This window comes from Loxodonta africana, chromosome 1 (assembly GCF_030014295.1).
Source record: "Loxodonta africana isolate mLoxAfr1 chromosome 1, mLoxAfr1.hap2, whole genome shotgun sequence".
NCBI classification, from domain to species: Eukaryota; Metazoa; Chordata; class Mammalia; order Proboscidea; family Elephantidae; genus Loxodonta; species Loxodonta africana.
Genome location: NC_087342.1, coordinates 237,802,953 through 237,818,933, shown reverse-complemented (window position 1 = coordinate 237,818,933; position 15,981 = coordinate 237,802,953). Strand labels below are relative to the sequence as shown.

At 45.9% G+C, this 15,981-nt stretch overlaps 1 protein-coding gene across 4 annotated transcripts in view; it reads right to left on the bottom strand.

Annotated features, from left to right (window-relative positions):
* The window catches only part of CCR6 (C-C motif chemokine receptor 6), a 60,946-nt gene extending 45,571 nt beyond the window's left edge, over positions 1–15,375 (bottom strand). Inside the window, exon 1 of one of the 4 annotated variants that reach the window (XR_002787985.2) lies at positions 14,951–15,241. The gene's annotated coding sequence lies outside the window, so the exon portion shown is untranslated. Of the gene's footprint in view, positions 1–14,950 lie in introns of all 4 variants that reach the window. The other 3 variants (XM_064293236.1, XM_023559362.2, XM_023559364.2) reach the window with 3 other exon arrangements.
* Positions 15,376–15,981: the final 606 nt, after the last annotated feature.

Genomic DNA, 15,981 nt, shown 5'->3' with positions numbered 1-15,981 from the left:
GGGTTTATCAGCAACCGTTTATTCCCAATCACGGTTTTTAACCACTGGAATATGAAAAAGCAGCTCTTTCAACACTTAGAATTAGAGGGCACCCTTCTCCATGGTGGTTTGAACCCACCAGCTGCTGTGCAGGAGAAAGCTGTAGCAGTCTGCTTCCGTAAAGATTACAGCCTAGGAAACCCTCTGGACAGTTCTACTCTGTCCTGTAAGGTCGCTATGAGTCAGGGTCAGCTCGTCGGCAATGGGTTCAGGTTTGGTTTTCTTCCAGGACACGTGACAGAGAACATAATTTGGTTTCCCTGAAAGGGAAAATTTGTAAAGAAACAGTAGGGACTTAGGAAAAGTTTGCTGATTGTGTAAATAAGAAAAAATGGAACAGCTTAAGCAACGATTGTGTAAAGGAACAGTTTTTCTGTCAAATTGACTTCCTTGAAATGTATATTAGGTTTTCCTTTAAGGGCTGACAAAGGATTTCATGTCTTTTTCAACGCTGCAGGTAATTCCTAAAGAAGATTGACACCCAGAGAAGATAGTACCTGCTGCTGGGAATGTGGCTGAAGAAGCTGACGTCCCTTCGGCAGTGCAGTGGTCTCTCGGCCCACTGACTTAACTAGTCCTCTGTCTCATATGAGGTCCCCACATGGTGCCAGTTATCTGCACTTGGCTGCTGATCAAAAGGTTGGAGGTTCAAACCCTCCCAGTGGCACCACAGAAGAAAGGCCTGCGATCTGATTCCGTGAAGACTGTTGTTGTTAAGTGCCATCGAGTCGGTTCCGACTCACAGTGACCCTACGTACAATGCAACAAAACACTGCCCGGCCCTGCACCACTCTCACCATCGTTGTTACACTTGAGCCCATCGTTGTAGCCACTATGTCAATCCATCTCATTGAGGGTCTTCCTCTTTTTCACTGTCTACTAGCTTACCAAGCATGATGTCCTTCTCCAAGGGTGGTCCCTTCAGATAACGTGTCCTAAGTACATGAGATAGAGTCTCGCCATCCTCACTTCTAAGGAGCATTCTGGCTGTATTTCTTCCGAGAAAGATTTGTTCATTCTTCTGACAGTCCTTGGTATATTTAATATCCTTCACCAACACCATGATTCAAAGGCCTCAATTCTTCCTCTGTCCACCTTATTCATTGTCCCTCTGTCGCATGCATATTGGGGGGATTGAAAACACCATGGCTTGGGTACGGCACACCTTAGTACTCAAGATGACATCTTTGCTTTTTAACACTTTAAGGAAGTCTTTTGCAGCAGATTTGTCCAATGCAATGCATTGTTTGATATCTTGACTGCTGCCTTCACATAATCCATAAAGATTACAGTCAAGAAAGTCCTGCAGAACTTAGTTCTACACCACATGGGGTCACTATGAGTCAGAATTAACTCGATGGCAATGGGTTTGTGTATTTTTTTGGTAACTAGTATGGAGTTTCTGGATGGTGCAAGTGATAACCAAAAGATTGGAGGTTTGAGTCCACCCAGAGGTACCTTGGAAGAAAGGCTTGGCAATCTGCCTTCGAAAAATCAGCTACTGAAAATCCTGTGAAGAGGGACACAAGAGATGGACCCTGATAGAATGGGAGAAAAATGTGAAACAGAACCTCAAATTCCTTTTAAACAAACAAACAAAAAACTAGACCTACTGGACTGGTTGAAACTAGAGGACTCCCTGAGACTATTGCCCTGAGATTCTCTTCAAACCTGGAAGAAAAACTAAACCCTGAGGTCACTTTGTAGCTAAATGACAAATTCGCTCAAAAAGTAATGAATATCACCCGTAAGTACTGTGCTCCTTTTAAAAACCACTTAAAGGAGACCAAAGAGTCAACAATTGTTGTACACAGGGTTGCTAGGAGTGGGAACTGACTCAGTGGCACCTAATAACAACAACAGTCAACAAATTACTTTAAAGCAAAGATGAGACTGTAAGGGGGCAGGGAAACTAGATTAATGGCAACAGAACAACCAGGATGGAAATAATGAGAATGTTCATGGGTGGTGAAGAATGTAACCAAAGTCACTGAACAACTTGTGAAGAAATTGTTGAATGGGAGCTTAAACTGCTTTGTAAACCTTCACTGAAAATTAAATATTATTTTTGAAAAATCCTGTGGAGCACAGTTCTCCTCTGACACACGTGTGGGCCTCCATGAGTGGGAATTGACTCCCTGGCAACTGTTTTTTCCTTCTCTGTGCAAATTGTGTGAATCAAATATGGTTCCTCAAGGACCTGGGGGCCACCTCTTTTGAAACGTAAGTGTCAGCGAAGGTCATACCCCTACCTCCCAGTTTCCCGGAAGGAGATTGTATGACCTGAGGTAGCTCCACACCATAAACAGGAAATCTGCAATTTTATCTTGAAAATGCCAATGCAATGGACTGTGTCCACTTGGTGACATACAGGTTCACATTTCTTTCTGTCTTTGCAATCTCTTTAGCAGATTGCCTGGGTAGCCTCATTTTTTTAGCCTCATATTCTAGTTTAAAGCTTATTCAATAATGAAACCTCTCTTTTTCTTCTATTTTTGTGGGAGGTTTTTGGGGTTGGGAGTATATTTTATTTCCCCAACAAATGCATGCTTCCTTTTGGGACCAGCCTCCATGCCGGGTTGACAAGCCCAAGCCACGTGCAGAGGCCACGTGTGGCCGCTCTGTTTGAGGCTTCTGCCAAGCCCCCAGCCCACAGCCTGCATGTTTCTCCCCCACCCCACCCCCACTCCAGCATACAGGTGAGCCAACCAGCACAGCTGAGCCTTCAAATGCTGCCCCCCACCACCGTCCCAATCCCAGACTGAGTGCGAGGCCCTGCCCGCTGAGAACCACTCTGCTGAGCCCCGCTAACCCAGGGAGCCGTGAGGGACCGGAATGAATTTGCTGCTTTAAGTCACTAAGATTTGGGGTGGTTTGCTAAGCAACAATAGATTGGAGGAACATTCTGTACTCTTTAATATGTACCTCTGAAGCAATGAAGATATATTAAAATAAAACAAAACAAAAATACTTTCTTTGGTAATAAAATAAAACTGCTCTTTCCAAGAAAGCTGACAATTGGAAAAGATGCTAGCAGTGGGAAACACGAAGAAATCAAAGCCAGTGATGCTCGTTGGCAGATAGCAACTGGCTTAAACAAACAAACCGCTGCCGTTGAGTTGATTCTGACTCATAGCAACCCTATAGGAGAGCGTAGAACAGCCCCATAGGGCTTCCAAAGAGCACCTGATGGATTCAAACTGCCAATCTTTTGGTTAGCGGAGGAGCTCCTAACCACTACACCACCAGGGTTTAAGTACCTTTAAAAGTGAAATACTGACTCCAGCAGAGGTTTGGATCTATGCCACATGGTTTGGATCTTATCGTTTCCTCTGCACAGAAATAAGAAAACACTGCTCATCAAATCATGTCGGCAAGGCAAGGTCCCAGTGGAGGCAAAATGTTGCAGGATTACCAGCTGTGCTGCCCCCTCCAACTCTGGGATTTACAGTTCCCAGCTGCAGGTCCTGCTTGTCCATTGCAAGTAGGGCTGTGAGCCTGGGGGGTTTTCACACCCTCTGCTACTCCATGCCCTCAACTATCTGGCCTGGAAATGTTAATCCCAAAGAGCTGGGGCAAGCCAGCATACCTTACCTGCTACAAATTTATTTTACAGACAATTACTGCATAGAGTACGCAGTGGTTAAGAGCTATGGCTGCTAACATAAAGGCTGGCAGTTTGGATTCACCAGCCTGTGCCTGAAAACGCTATGGGGCAGTTCTACTCTGTCCTACAGCAGTGGTTGTTTGTTTTGTTTTCAGTACATTATATGCAGGGTTGTTGCTGTCATTGTTGCTGCAGCTGCTGTGGCCATGGGGTCCATTCCAACTCACAGCGACCCTGTGTGCAGGGTAGAACTGCCCCACAGGGTTTCCTAGGCTCTAACCTTTACAGGAGCAGATCGCCTGCCAGGTCTTTTGTCCCACGGGGTCACTGGTGAGTTTGAGCTGCGGACCTCATGGTCAGCAGCCGAGCATGGAACCTCTGCACCACCAGGGCTCCTTTAACAGGGATAGTTAAAAGCATGCCATTTAGTTGCTGACTTTAAGGAACATATACTGGGGAGTCAATTCCGACTCAAAGCAATCCTATAGGACAGAGCAGAACAGCTCCGTAGGTTTTCCAAGGAGTGGCTTTTAGATTCGAACTGCTGACCTTTTGGTTAGCAGCCCCATGCTTAACCACTGCACCACCAGACTCCGAGGAAAGTACAGGGTTGACATCAGTGACCCCCAGACCAGGAGACCATGGGAGTGTGCAGCTGGGGGCAAAGGCGGAACCAGCTCTTTACCGTGAAAAATCCCAGAACGGATTTTGGTAGCTCATGAGTTCCCCAGTGGGCATTTTGAATCCCTGTGTAAAGCCCTTAGCACCGTGCCAGACAAACTCCCTACAGTGTCTACTGTATTTACGAATTCCCTAAGGGCACTGGTTCCCACTTGCCAGGAAGAGAATAGCTTGTTCTCTCAGTTCCTGTCCCAGATGTTTCCCTGGCCTTCAACACTGAAAGCCCCAGAAGAAACTTCAAGGAGAGGGACAGATGGGCACACTGTACAAGGGCAGGTGATGAGGAAATCCAGGGTTCCACAGATGGGAAGGAGTCCCTGAGTGGTGTAAAGAGTTACCAGGCTCAGCTGCTGACCAAAGGTTGGAGGTTCGAGTCCACCCAGAGGTGTCTTGGAAGAAAGGCCTGTCAATCTACTGCTGAAAAATCAGCCATTGAAAACCCCATGGAGCACAGTTCTGCTCTGATGCACTTGGGGTCACCAGGGGTTGAAGCTGACTTCACAGCAGCTAGAGAAGGGAGGGCTGGTGCTCCAGGTCCTGCAGGACACTCAGCTCTCCCGCGGTGGCTCCCAGGACACAGGACAATCTGTACATCTTCCCAGAGACTGGACTTGTCTGTCCGCACCTTACGGAGAGGAAGATGTGTGGGAGGACAGGAAGTGGACAGAGATTTAAACATCCGGCGCAATCCAGGAATACAGCAGATGGTCTGGGTCCTGTGGACGGCAATGGTGCCCCACCATTTAGCATTAAATAGGATGTGTACACACTGTGATGGAAATTAGAAACCTGTCAACATGCTGCATACAGGGCCCATCTGGTGAGTACATAGAGGCTGGGCCCTGCTCTCCTTGGGACAGGAGAGTCCTTCCCACACCTGTGGTGGTGATGTTGAGTCAAGAGATGGAAGACAGGCCTTGTTAACTCAGGCACCAAAGGGGAGGGGAGGGCCTGGCCACAAAGGGTAATTTGATCTAAAAGCTAAAGAGCTGGCAGGGCTGAGTGTGGATGCTGGGGCTTCTGGTTGTGAGAGAGTCTGAGAGAATTAAGGAGGAGGCAGAAACAACTTAAACGAGGGCAACAACGGGCTAAGGAGCCCTGGTGGCATAGTGGTTAAGCTCTCCGCTGCTAACGGAAAGGTCAGAGGTTGGAACCCACTAGCTGCTCCATGGGAGAAAGATGTGATAGTCTGCTTACATAAGATTACAGCCTTGGAAACCCCATGGGGCAGTTCCACTCTCTTCTATAGGGTCACTATGAGTCAGAATCAACTCCATGGCAATGGGCTACTGTGAGTTATGATTAAACCTCTAGAATGTTGTTCAAGAGAAACACGAATTCTCTCTCAACATCTTTTGGCAGCTGGGCTGTTGAGATTTTTTCCAGGATGGGGAGACAATGTTACCCTCTTAGACATGTTGGGGTTCTATAGTTGTGTCCAGTCAGAGGCACAGCCACTATCTCAGTTATCTAGTGCTGCTGTAACAGAAATGCCACAGGTGGATGGCTTTAACAAAGAGAGATTTATTTCTTCACAGGAAAGCAGGCTAAAAGTCCAAATTCAGGGTATTAGCTCCAGGGAAAGGCTTTCTCTCTCTGTTGGCCTTCTCATCAATTTTCCCCCCGGACTAGAAGCTTCTCTGCATAGGGACCCCCAGACCAAAGGAAGTGTTCTGCTCCCGGCACTGCTTTCTTGGTGCTATGAGGTCCCCCTGTCTCTCTGCTTGCTTCTTTGTTTGTTATCTCAGGAGATTGCCTCAAGACACAATCTAATCTTGTAGGTTGAGTCCTGCCTCACTAACACAACTGCTGCCCATCCTCCCTCATTAACCTCATAAAAGCAGGACTTACAACATATAGGAAAGTCACACAATACTGAGAACTGGGGCCTAGCCAAATTGATACACACATTTTTGAGGGGACATAATTCAATTCTTGACAACCACTATCTTAAAATCAACTCAATCCATGACAGCCACTATCTTAAAATCAATTCAATTTAGCCAATATTCATTTTCCTTATAATGCCTGGGATCTTGAAAACAGGAGGCAGAAGGAAGTTTTTAAGTTTTTGAGTTGGCAGCATGAAAGTAGAGGTCCCTTTGGAAAATTCTGTTTGAGCTCTGTTATGGACTGGCTTGTGTCCCCCAACAACATGTGCTGTAATCCTAACCCCTATACCTATGGACAGGGGTTACTACGTGGCTTAAAGTCAGGAAAGTGTGTGTCAGGGTTGTATCCTTTCACCATACTTATTCAATCTGTATGCTGAGCAAATAATCCGAGAAGCTGGACTACATGAAGAAGAACGGGGCATCAGGATTGGAGGAAGACTCATTAACAACCTGTGTTATGCAGATGACACAACCTTGCTTGCTAAAAGTGAAGAGGACCTGAAGCACTGATTGATGAAGATCAAAGACCACAGCCTTCGGTTTGGATTACACCTCAACATACAGAAAACAAAAATCCTCAAAACTGGACCAATATAAGCAACATCATAATAAACTGAAAAAAGATTGAAGTCATCAAGGATCTCATTTTACTTGGATCCACAATCAACACCCATGGAAGCAGCAGTCAAGAAATCAAAGGATTTATTGCACTGGGCAAATCTGCTGCAAAACACTTCTTTAAAGTGTTAAAAACAAAGATATCACTTTGATGACTAAGGTGAGCCTGACCCAAGCCATGGTATTTTCAGTTGCTTCATACACATGTAAAAGCTGGACAATAAATAAGAAAGATTGAAGAAGAATTGATGCCTTTGAATTATGGTTTTGGGGAAAAATATTGAATATACCATGAACTGCCAGGAGAACGGACAAAACTGTCTGAGAGGAAGTACAGCCAGAGTGCTCCTTAGAAGCAAGGATGGTGAGACTTCATTTGACCTACTTTGGACCTGTTATCAGGAGGGACCAGTCCCTGGAGAAGGAAATATGCTTGGTCAAATAGAGGGTCAGGAAAAAAGAGGAAGACCCTCAATGACATGGAATGACACAGTGGCTGCAACAATGGGATCAAACATAGCAATGATTGTGAGGATGGCGAAGAACGAAGCAGTGTTTCATTCTGTTATATGTGGGGTCATGAGTCGGAGCCAACTCAACCACACCTAACAACAACAACATACCTATGGATCTGAGCCCTGGTGGCACAATGGGTAAGTGCTCTGCTCCTAACCAAAAGGTTGGTGGTTAGAACCACCCAACAACTTCGTGGGGGAAAGACCTGGAGATCTGCTCTCGTAAAGATGACAGCCTAGAAAACTCTATGGGACAGATATACTCTGTCACATGGGATCGCTGTCACATTGACTCCGTGGCACCCAACACCAACAACATACCTATGGATGTGGTCTCATTTGGGATTAGGGTTTTCTTTGTTATGTTAATGAGGCCGTATCAGTAAAGGGTGTGCCTTAAACCTAATCACTTCTGAGATATAAAAACAGCAGAGGAGGCACAGAAGCAAGCACCAGTGGGGGAAGACAGATGCCACGTGGAGATCTCCAAGCAACGCCGAGAAGAACGCTAGAGAAGCTGAGACAAGGACCTTCCCCCAGAGCGGACAGAGAGAGAGCCCTCCCCTAGAGCCGGTGCCATGAACTGTGAGAAAATAAATCTCTGTTCTTTAAAGCCACCCAGTTGTGGTATTTCTGTTACAGCAGCACCAGATAACAAAGACAGGGTCCCAAATTTAAACCTCTAATTCTGACCATACTATTTCAGACACAGCCTTGTTATTCCCAGAATTTATAAATAAAAGCCAGAAACTATGTCAGAACTGTGACCAGAATACAGACTGGGAAGAAACACATTAAAATGACAAGGATGTTTGTTTGGGGAGGTAGAAATATAATAAATATGTTTTCATATGTCTTTGTGCTTTCACTATGTTCAATAATGAGACAAATTGATTGTAAAATGAAACAAAAATCTCCAACTTCAAAGGAACTAATTATAGCAACTATTACGGATATCACTAATCTTCACTGCCATAAAAACAAGACCTTCTAGATTATGCCTGACAATTTCCATCGTCTTCCTGGTCCTGTAATCACAATATCTTTTTCTTGTCAGTTTTTTGATGTTATTGTGCATCAAATCAGGAACAGGAAATGGTGAGGAAGACCCTGAATTGGTGGACAAGAAAGAGGCCCTGCTTAGGTAGAGGAAAAGTAGAGCAGGCGGCATTTTTTACTAAAGGAACTATTATGAATAACAAGAGAGCTCTAAGTAGCTCTAAAACTAACTTCCAATGAAGCTGGTTTTTCTGAGACTTACTTAAATGACCATAAAAGGCTTTCAGAAGGGTAGGATTTATTTTGCCAGAGTAGACAATATCTGGATCACAGAGTGAAGGAGAATGACAAAAAGGCCTCCTTCTACCCTGCTGTGTCAAATCAGGAAACCCTGGTGCCATAGTGGTTAAGAGCTATGGCTACCAACCAAAAGATTCGGCAGTTTGAATCCACCAGGCTCTCCTTGGAAACCCTATGGGGCAGTTCTACTATGTCCTATAGGGTCACTATGAGTCGGAGTCGACTTGACAGCAATGTTTTTTTTGTTTTTTTTTTTGGTGTCAAATCAGGAGCGCAACGGAATATTTCTTGTGATGGGTTAAATTATGTACCCCCTGCCAAAAGAGATGTTGAAGTCCTCATCCCCTAACACCTGTGAACACGGACTTGCTTGGAAATAGGGTCTTTGGTGGTATAACCAGTTAAGTTAATGTGAGGCTGTACTGGAATAGGGTGGGTCCTAATCCCATCTAAGTAGTGTCCTTGTTGTTGTTGTTATTAGGTGCCATCAAGTCTCATGTACAACAGAATGAAACACTGCCTAGTCCTGTACCATATTAATAATTGTTATTATGCTCAAGCCCATTGTTGCAGCCACTGTGTCAATCCATCTCCTTAAGGGTCTTCCTCTTTTTCACTGATGCTCTACTTTACCAACCACAATGTCCTTCTCCAGGGACTGATACCTCCTGATAACTTGTCCAAAGCATGTGAGACAAAGTCTCACCATCCTTGCTTCTAAGGAGCATTCTGGTTGTACTTCTTCCAAGACAGATTTGTTCTTTCTTCTGGCAGTCCATGGTATATTCAATGTTCTTCGCCAAAGCCATAATTCAGAGGCATCAATTCTTCTTCAGTCTTCCTCATTCATTGTCCGGCTTTAAAACACCATGGCTTGAGTCAGGCGCACCTTAGTCCTTAAAGTGACGTCTTTGCTTCTCAACACTTTAAAGAGGTGTTTTGCAGCAGATTTGCCCAATGAAATGCATTGCTTGATTTCTTCTGCTTCCATGGGCGTTGACTGGCGTCCTTGTAAAAGAGGGAACAAGGTACGGAGAGAGACAGAGGAAGACGTCTATGGGAATACCAAAGCAGAGATTGGAGTGGTGTGGCCATAAACCAAACAAAGCCAAGGAATGCCTGGGCCACCAGACCCTGGGAGAGAGGCAGGCACAGATTCTCAGTCAGAGCCTCAGAAAGAATCAACGTGGCCGACACCCTGATTTGGAATCTCTAGCCTCCAGAACTTCTAGAGAACAAATTTCCATTGTTTTAAGCCGCCCAGCTTGTGGGGCTACGTTACGGCACCACAGGACACTTACAGGTTCATAAACTACAGTCAGCCAGCGTGGGTTCTAATCCTCTGGTAACCTCCAAGTCCAGAGAGAAAGCACTCCTCAAAAGTCTACAGAGGGCATCTGAGAGCACCTACTTTCTAACCACTGTCTCAGAGGTGTATGTGGGAGGAGACAGGCAAACAGCGTTAGTCAATTTTGTGGAATCTGAAGAGGCTCAAACTAACAAAAAAGACCAAAGAAGACTGATTTATGTTATTACATAGTCACCTAATTATACACACAGGACAGTGATTTTTAGGTTTACCAAAAAATCTGCTTATCTACCAGGAAGAAATCTGAAAGCCACATTGTTTTTATGCTGGGGACCTCCAGCCACTGACGTTGATTTTTACAAGTCCACAAATACAGTGTTTCAAGCCTCCTTGCTTTCATCTGTGAAGAGCGCCCGGCCTTGGTTGCTAACTGCGTTTGTTCACTGAGTGTGACAGGGAAGAAGCCGTAGAGCAGAGAGCTCTGGCTGGTCCCTGAGTCATTGTGTTCCCGTGACCCAGATTAAGACTCCCCAGGGTCTTTCTTCTCACTTTGTCTGATGGGAAACCTCTGAGTTGTAACAGAGCTGCAGAAATGAAAAGGAAGGAAGCTGTCACAACAAAGACGACAGGTCACAGGCTGATCTTACTGGGAGTCCTAGCAGGCAGTTGCTAACACGGAGTGACTCGGGAAAGGAAAGGGAGCCCTCTCAACCGTATCTCATGCCAGGATTTAAACAAATAAATTGTGGTCCATTCACACAGTGGAGTATCACTCAGTCATAAAGAGAAATGAAGTCTTGATACGCGCTACGACACGGACGAAGGTTGAAAAGGAGTGAAATAAGCCAGACGCAAAAGGACAAGTATAATCTAATTTATAGTCCCTGGGTGGTATAGTTCATTAAGCTCCAACTACTACTCAAAAGGCTGGTGGTTCAAATCCACCCAGAAGCGCCTTGGAAAACAGGCCTGGCAGTTGGCCTCCAAAAGGTCACAGCCTTGAAAACCCTGTGGAGTAGTTCTAGCCTGCACACATGAGGCCGCCATGAGCTGAAGCTCACTGGACAGGAACCAGCCACAAGAACATACGTAGAATAGGCAAATGCACGGACAGAAGTTTATTAATAGTCACCATGGGCTGGGAAAGCTGAGCAGGCACCCAGTTTCTATTTGGGGTGACGAGAAATTTTGCAAATAAGTTGTGGTGTTGGTTGTACAACATGGTGAATGTAATTAACGCCACTAAGTTGTACACTTACAAATGCTTACCAAGGCCATTTTACATATATATATATTTTACAACAGTTTGAAAAATAATAAAAATTAAAAAATTTTTTTTTTTTAAACCTTAACAGCAACAGCAACTTACACCTGAATTGATTAGGCTCTAGACACCCATTGGAGGGCTCTCCAAGCTGGACGTATTCATGAATGCCTCTTGATCTTGTTCCACCCAGACTCTGATCGATGGGGTCAGGGCAGGGCCTGAGACCCTGTGACTCTAGCACCTGCCAAGTGGTGCCCACAGACAATCACTCCTCACCCTCCGTCACCCACAAACCCCGGAGCATCTGGTGGCTTGGCATGGAGAGAAGATGGGAGGAGGAAGACCTTCTAATGCTGGACTCCTTCCCAAGAGAAGGGAGTTGCCCACCTCCCGAGGCTGCCCAGTTGCACAGCGGGGTCCCTGCTTTGCATCTTCACAGCATTTGCTGAAACAGAGTTTTCCCCAGATGAGGGCCAGCTCGCAGTTCCCAGCTGAGCCCTCTCCTGGTCCTGGCCATCACACACCCCATCCTCCCAGCCTCTGCTCACTGGCTCAACATTTCTGCTTCGTTTTTATTCTGTGACGTTCTTCCTGGGCTTTCTTCCTCTTCTACATCTTCATTCTTTTCTTTTTCAGTTCTCCTTCCCTGTACATCTCCTGTTATGGACTGAATTATGTCCCTCAAAAAAGACATGTTGAAGGGCTCATGGTACCCGTGAGCGTGACCTTGTTTGGAAACAGGGTCTCTGAAGATGTTATCAGTTAACCGGGGGTTATACCAGAGTAGGGCGGGTACTGATCCATCTGAGTGGTGTCCTGACAAGAAGAGACACAGAGACGCCCAGGAAGGCAGCCTGGAAGGATGCCTCTACAAGCCAAGAAAAGTCTGGGGCTGCCAGAGAGAAAGGAAGAGCCTCCCCCTAGAGCCTCCAGAGGGAGCAGGGCCCTGCCAACGCCCTGAATCCAGACCTTCAGCCTCCAGAACGGTGAGAGGATGCATTTCTGTTGCTCGAAGCCCCCCAGTTTGTGGTAATTTGTTACGGCAGCACTCAGACACTGGTGTGTCTGCCAACTGCTCAGTCTACCCTTCAAATAGCAAAAGGTTTAACAAGTTGAGGGGGAATATATGAGCTGTCTCTGACATGGAGCCCACGCATGTCACTGCCTCGCCATGAAGTCTTCTGAGCACCTCCTGACGACCGACGTGTGTTTTCCACAGGAACACAGTAATACCTAAACCGGCTTTCATTCTCAAGGAAAGTTGTTCCACAGTAATTTTCAGCTGAAGCCGATTGCCTGCCATTTTAGACATTTTGAAATCTGAGACCTGACTGGTGGAGATCTTGCTAAAGCACACGATGCACTTCCTGGCTTCTTCTAGTAAGATCTGTGCAGCGCACAGAGGCTAAACCTGCTGGTAGGCTTGGGCCTGCAGCCAGCGCCCCGAGGGAAGTGTGCTGAGCTCGCACACCTGCACAGAGGCTAAACCTGCTGGTAGGCCTGGGCCTGCAGCCAGCGCCCCGAGGGAAGCGTGCAGGCTTCTTCGTCTTCACCTGGGACAGCAGCCTGTCCGATATCCCCCCTTTTCCTTCCAGGGTGTCTGACGCTCACGCCGGCCTTCCTGTGCCTAACTTTTGGCTCCCAATAAACAAGCTCTAGGTTGGGAAATGAAACAAGCCTAATTAGGAAGGCGGTTCCTAAAATAAGCATCACCTTATCTATGCACCTGAGGGCCTCCCCTGGGAGGACATGTGCTTTGTGATTTTCTATTTTGGCTACAGACTACTCTGTGCTCGTTTCCTCTTTCTCAGTTTGTCTTGGATGGTTGAGATTGTCAGAAGAGTGACCTACGAGTTAGCGAGCGCTCAGCAAGGTGTTCAGAGCTTGATAAGAAAAGACATAACCCAGGATTAAAGCAAACACCTCTAGTATTATCACAAACGGAACACCCAACAGCATGTTTTAAGTAGTGTAGATAAAAGCCTGTTGCTATGGAATGATTCCAACTCGCAGTGACCCTACAGGACAGAGAGGACAGGCCGCGCAGGGCTTCCGAGGCTGTCGTCTCTGGGAATCCAACTGCCACATCTTTCTCCTGCAGAGCGGCTGGTGGGCTTGAAACACCAGCCTTTCAGTTAGCGGTCAAATGCTGCACCACTGCGCCACGAGGACTCCTGTGGCGTAGATACATTAACCCAAAGGCAGTGAAAATGAGGGCTTCCCATTTAGCACTTTCACTTGATTATGTTACCATGGGAACTTCTTCAACTCACTATAACAGCATCGTGAATCCTCTTGAAACTGACCCATAAGAAAAGCACAGGCATGGACGCACTATCACGTATGGATTTATCTGCTTGTTGAGCTGGCTGCATGCTAAACCCTCTCCCATGCTCTCATCTCGTCCCCCCGTTTGTCCGTCTCCTGAAGCTCCCTCCTTCCCCGTACGGGAGGTGCCGCTGCACCACCATGTCATCACCAGCATGCCTCCCTGCTATTCCGTGTCCATCCCTGGCCCTGTCCTCAGTCAGGCCACCTCCTCTGTGCCGCTGGCCTCACCTGGATCCACCCAACACCACCTGTCCGCTGACCCAGGTCAGGCCCTGAGCTCACACTGTAAAGAAAGGAGCCTGCGTTTGGGTTAGGTTGGCGGAATCTGTCTTTCCTCTTCATGGTGATGGCTCGTTAGTGTTAAAAAAAAAAAAAAAAAGTAGTTGCGGTGGAGTCAACACTGACTCATGGGACACCATGTGTGTCAGAATAGAGCTACGCTCCTTAGGGTTTTCAGTGGCTGATTTTTGGAAGTAGTTTGCCAGGCTTTTCTTCCAAGGTACCTCTCAGTGGACTCAAACCACTAACCTTTTGGTTGGTAATGAGCATGTTAACCATTTGCACCACCCATAAACTCCTCATAAGAGCTAACCCATAGCTGTCAAGTTTGATTCCTACTCATAGCAACCCCACAGGACAGAGTAGAACTGCCTCATAGTGTTTCCAAAGACTATAATCTTTACAGAAGCAGACCGCCACATCTTCCTACCGCAGAGCGACTGCTGGGTTCGAACTGCCGACCTTTCAGTTAATAACCGAGAGCTAAACCACTGAGCCACCAGGGCCCCTTTTGTAAGTGTTAGTCAAATATTAGATCACAGTGACTTGAGGAAGATATTTCCTCCTGTCTCTGTGAGGTAGCAAGAGCTTACACTCTAAAATTAGAAACCCCTGGAGTCAGATCCCTCTACTGGGACACACTATCTACCTCAGCCTCTCAACACTCTTTAAAATAGCATAATACCAACCTCCCAGGACGTCGTGAGTGCTGGATAAAACCATGCGTACGAAGTCCCTAGAATAGTGTCTGGCATGTAATAGACTCAGCAAAAGTTAGTGTCTTCCATCTCTCCTCAGCACCACTGAAGTCATGTAAATAAGTAAGCAAGCATCAAATAGAAAGTCTGACTTGATAATATAAAATTTTGCTAACTCTCTTAACTTTAAAGCCCAGAACACTTATTAAAACAACCCACATCCATTGCCTTCAAGTCCATTCCAACTCACAGCAACCCTATAGGACAGAGTAGAACTGCCCCATAGGGCTTCCAAGGAGCAGCTGGTAAATTCAAACTGCCAACCTTTCGGTTAGCAGCCTGAGCTCTGAACCACTGAACCATCAGTAGGTTGGCGTATTTTCTAAATTCCAAGACAAAAACAAAAGCTTACCCAATAAGGAAGCAGCTTTTTCTTCCACAAAATTGCAGCCACAGAGTTTTGCTCCTAAACTTCAGATTTCATAAATTCTTAGACTTCTGTTCACCAGTGTAAATACACAGGTCTTTTTCTTCCAGATTTAAAGACCTGTGCTAGGCTACTTAAGCAATATCTGTACCTTGGGCATTCACAGGCTCCTTTCTCAGCTGCCTTCTGAAGCTGACGCTCTCTCGGTCTTTGCCCACACGCTGGGTGATGTGGGGAACTGCCTCACCACAAGTTCTATCCTTCCAACACATACCTCAGATCATCTAAAAATAATGAGGTAAAGGACGGAAGGAAAGCTTATGTAACTAGGTCACTCGATAATTTCCATTTTAAATGTAAAAAGTTTTCATTTCAGAATTATTATTTTGTAGAACATTCCTTGGTTCTTCTTGGAAATTACAAATTAATTAGAATGTTTATAAAGCTCTCTGAAAAGCTCCACACAACACCTAAATAAGCTTCATAATCAACTACCCACTTTCCTGTTCTGAAAAGAATAAAAAGCCTGAAAGTACCATGTGACTTATTCTTTATGGGTAAATATGGAAGGAACGGACAATTAGCATTTCACAAACCATCCCACTTTAGGTCCATGCCACAGCTTCAAAAGGAGGCATAACTCAGATGAAGAGGAGAAACGCCACCCTTGAAAGATTGATGCACGCTTTACCACGTGGGGCCAAGATGTCATACCTGACCTGTTTATGGGCAGCAGAAACCTGAGTCCACATCCCCCAGGTGACTGCTGTTTGGGATTAACTTTGTGATTTGAGGGGAAATCTTGGGTACCTGTCCCACCAAGTCCATGGTAATTAGGTGTCAAGCCACACGTCCCTATGAGGAAAATCCTGAGTTAACTCTTGGTGGGAAACACCCACAACTTCTTCTGGGGAAGAGTGAGAGTATCTGTCTCTGGTTTGGCCACCTCTCTCCTTTCTTGCCCATATGATTGTAAATATTACTGTCCATGTTCATTAACACTTGTATAATACAAT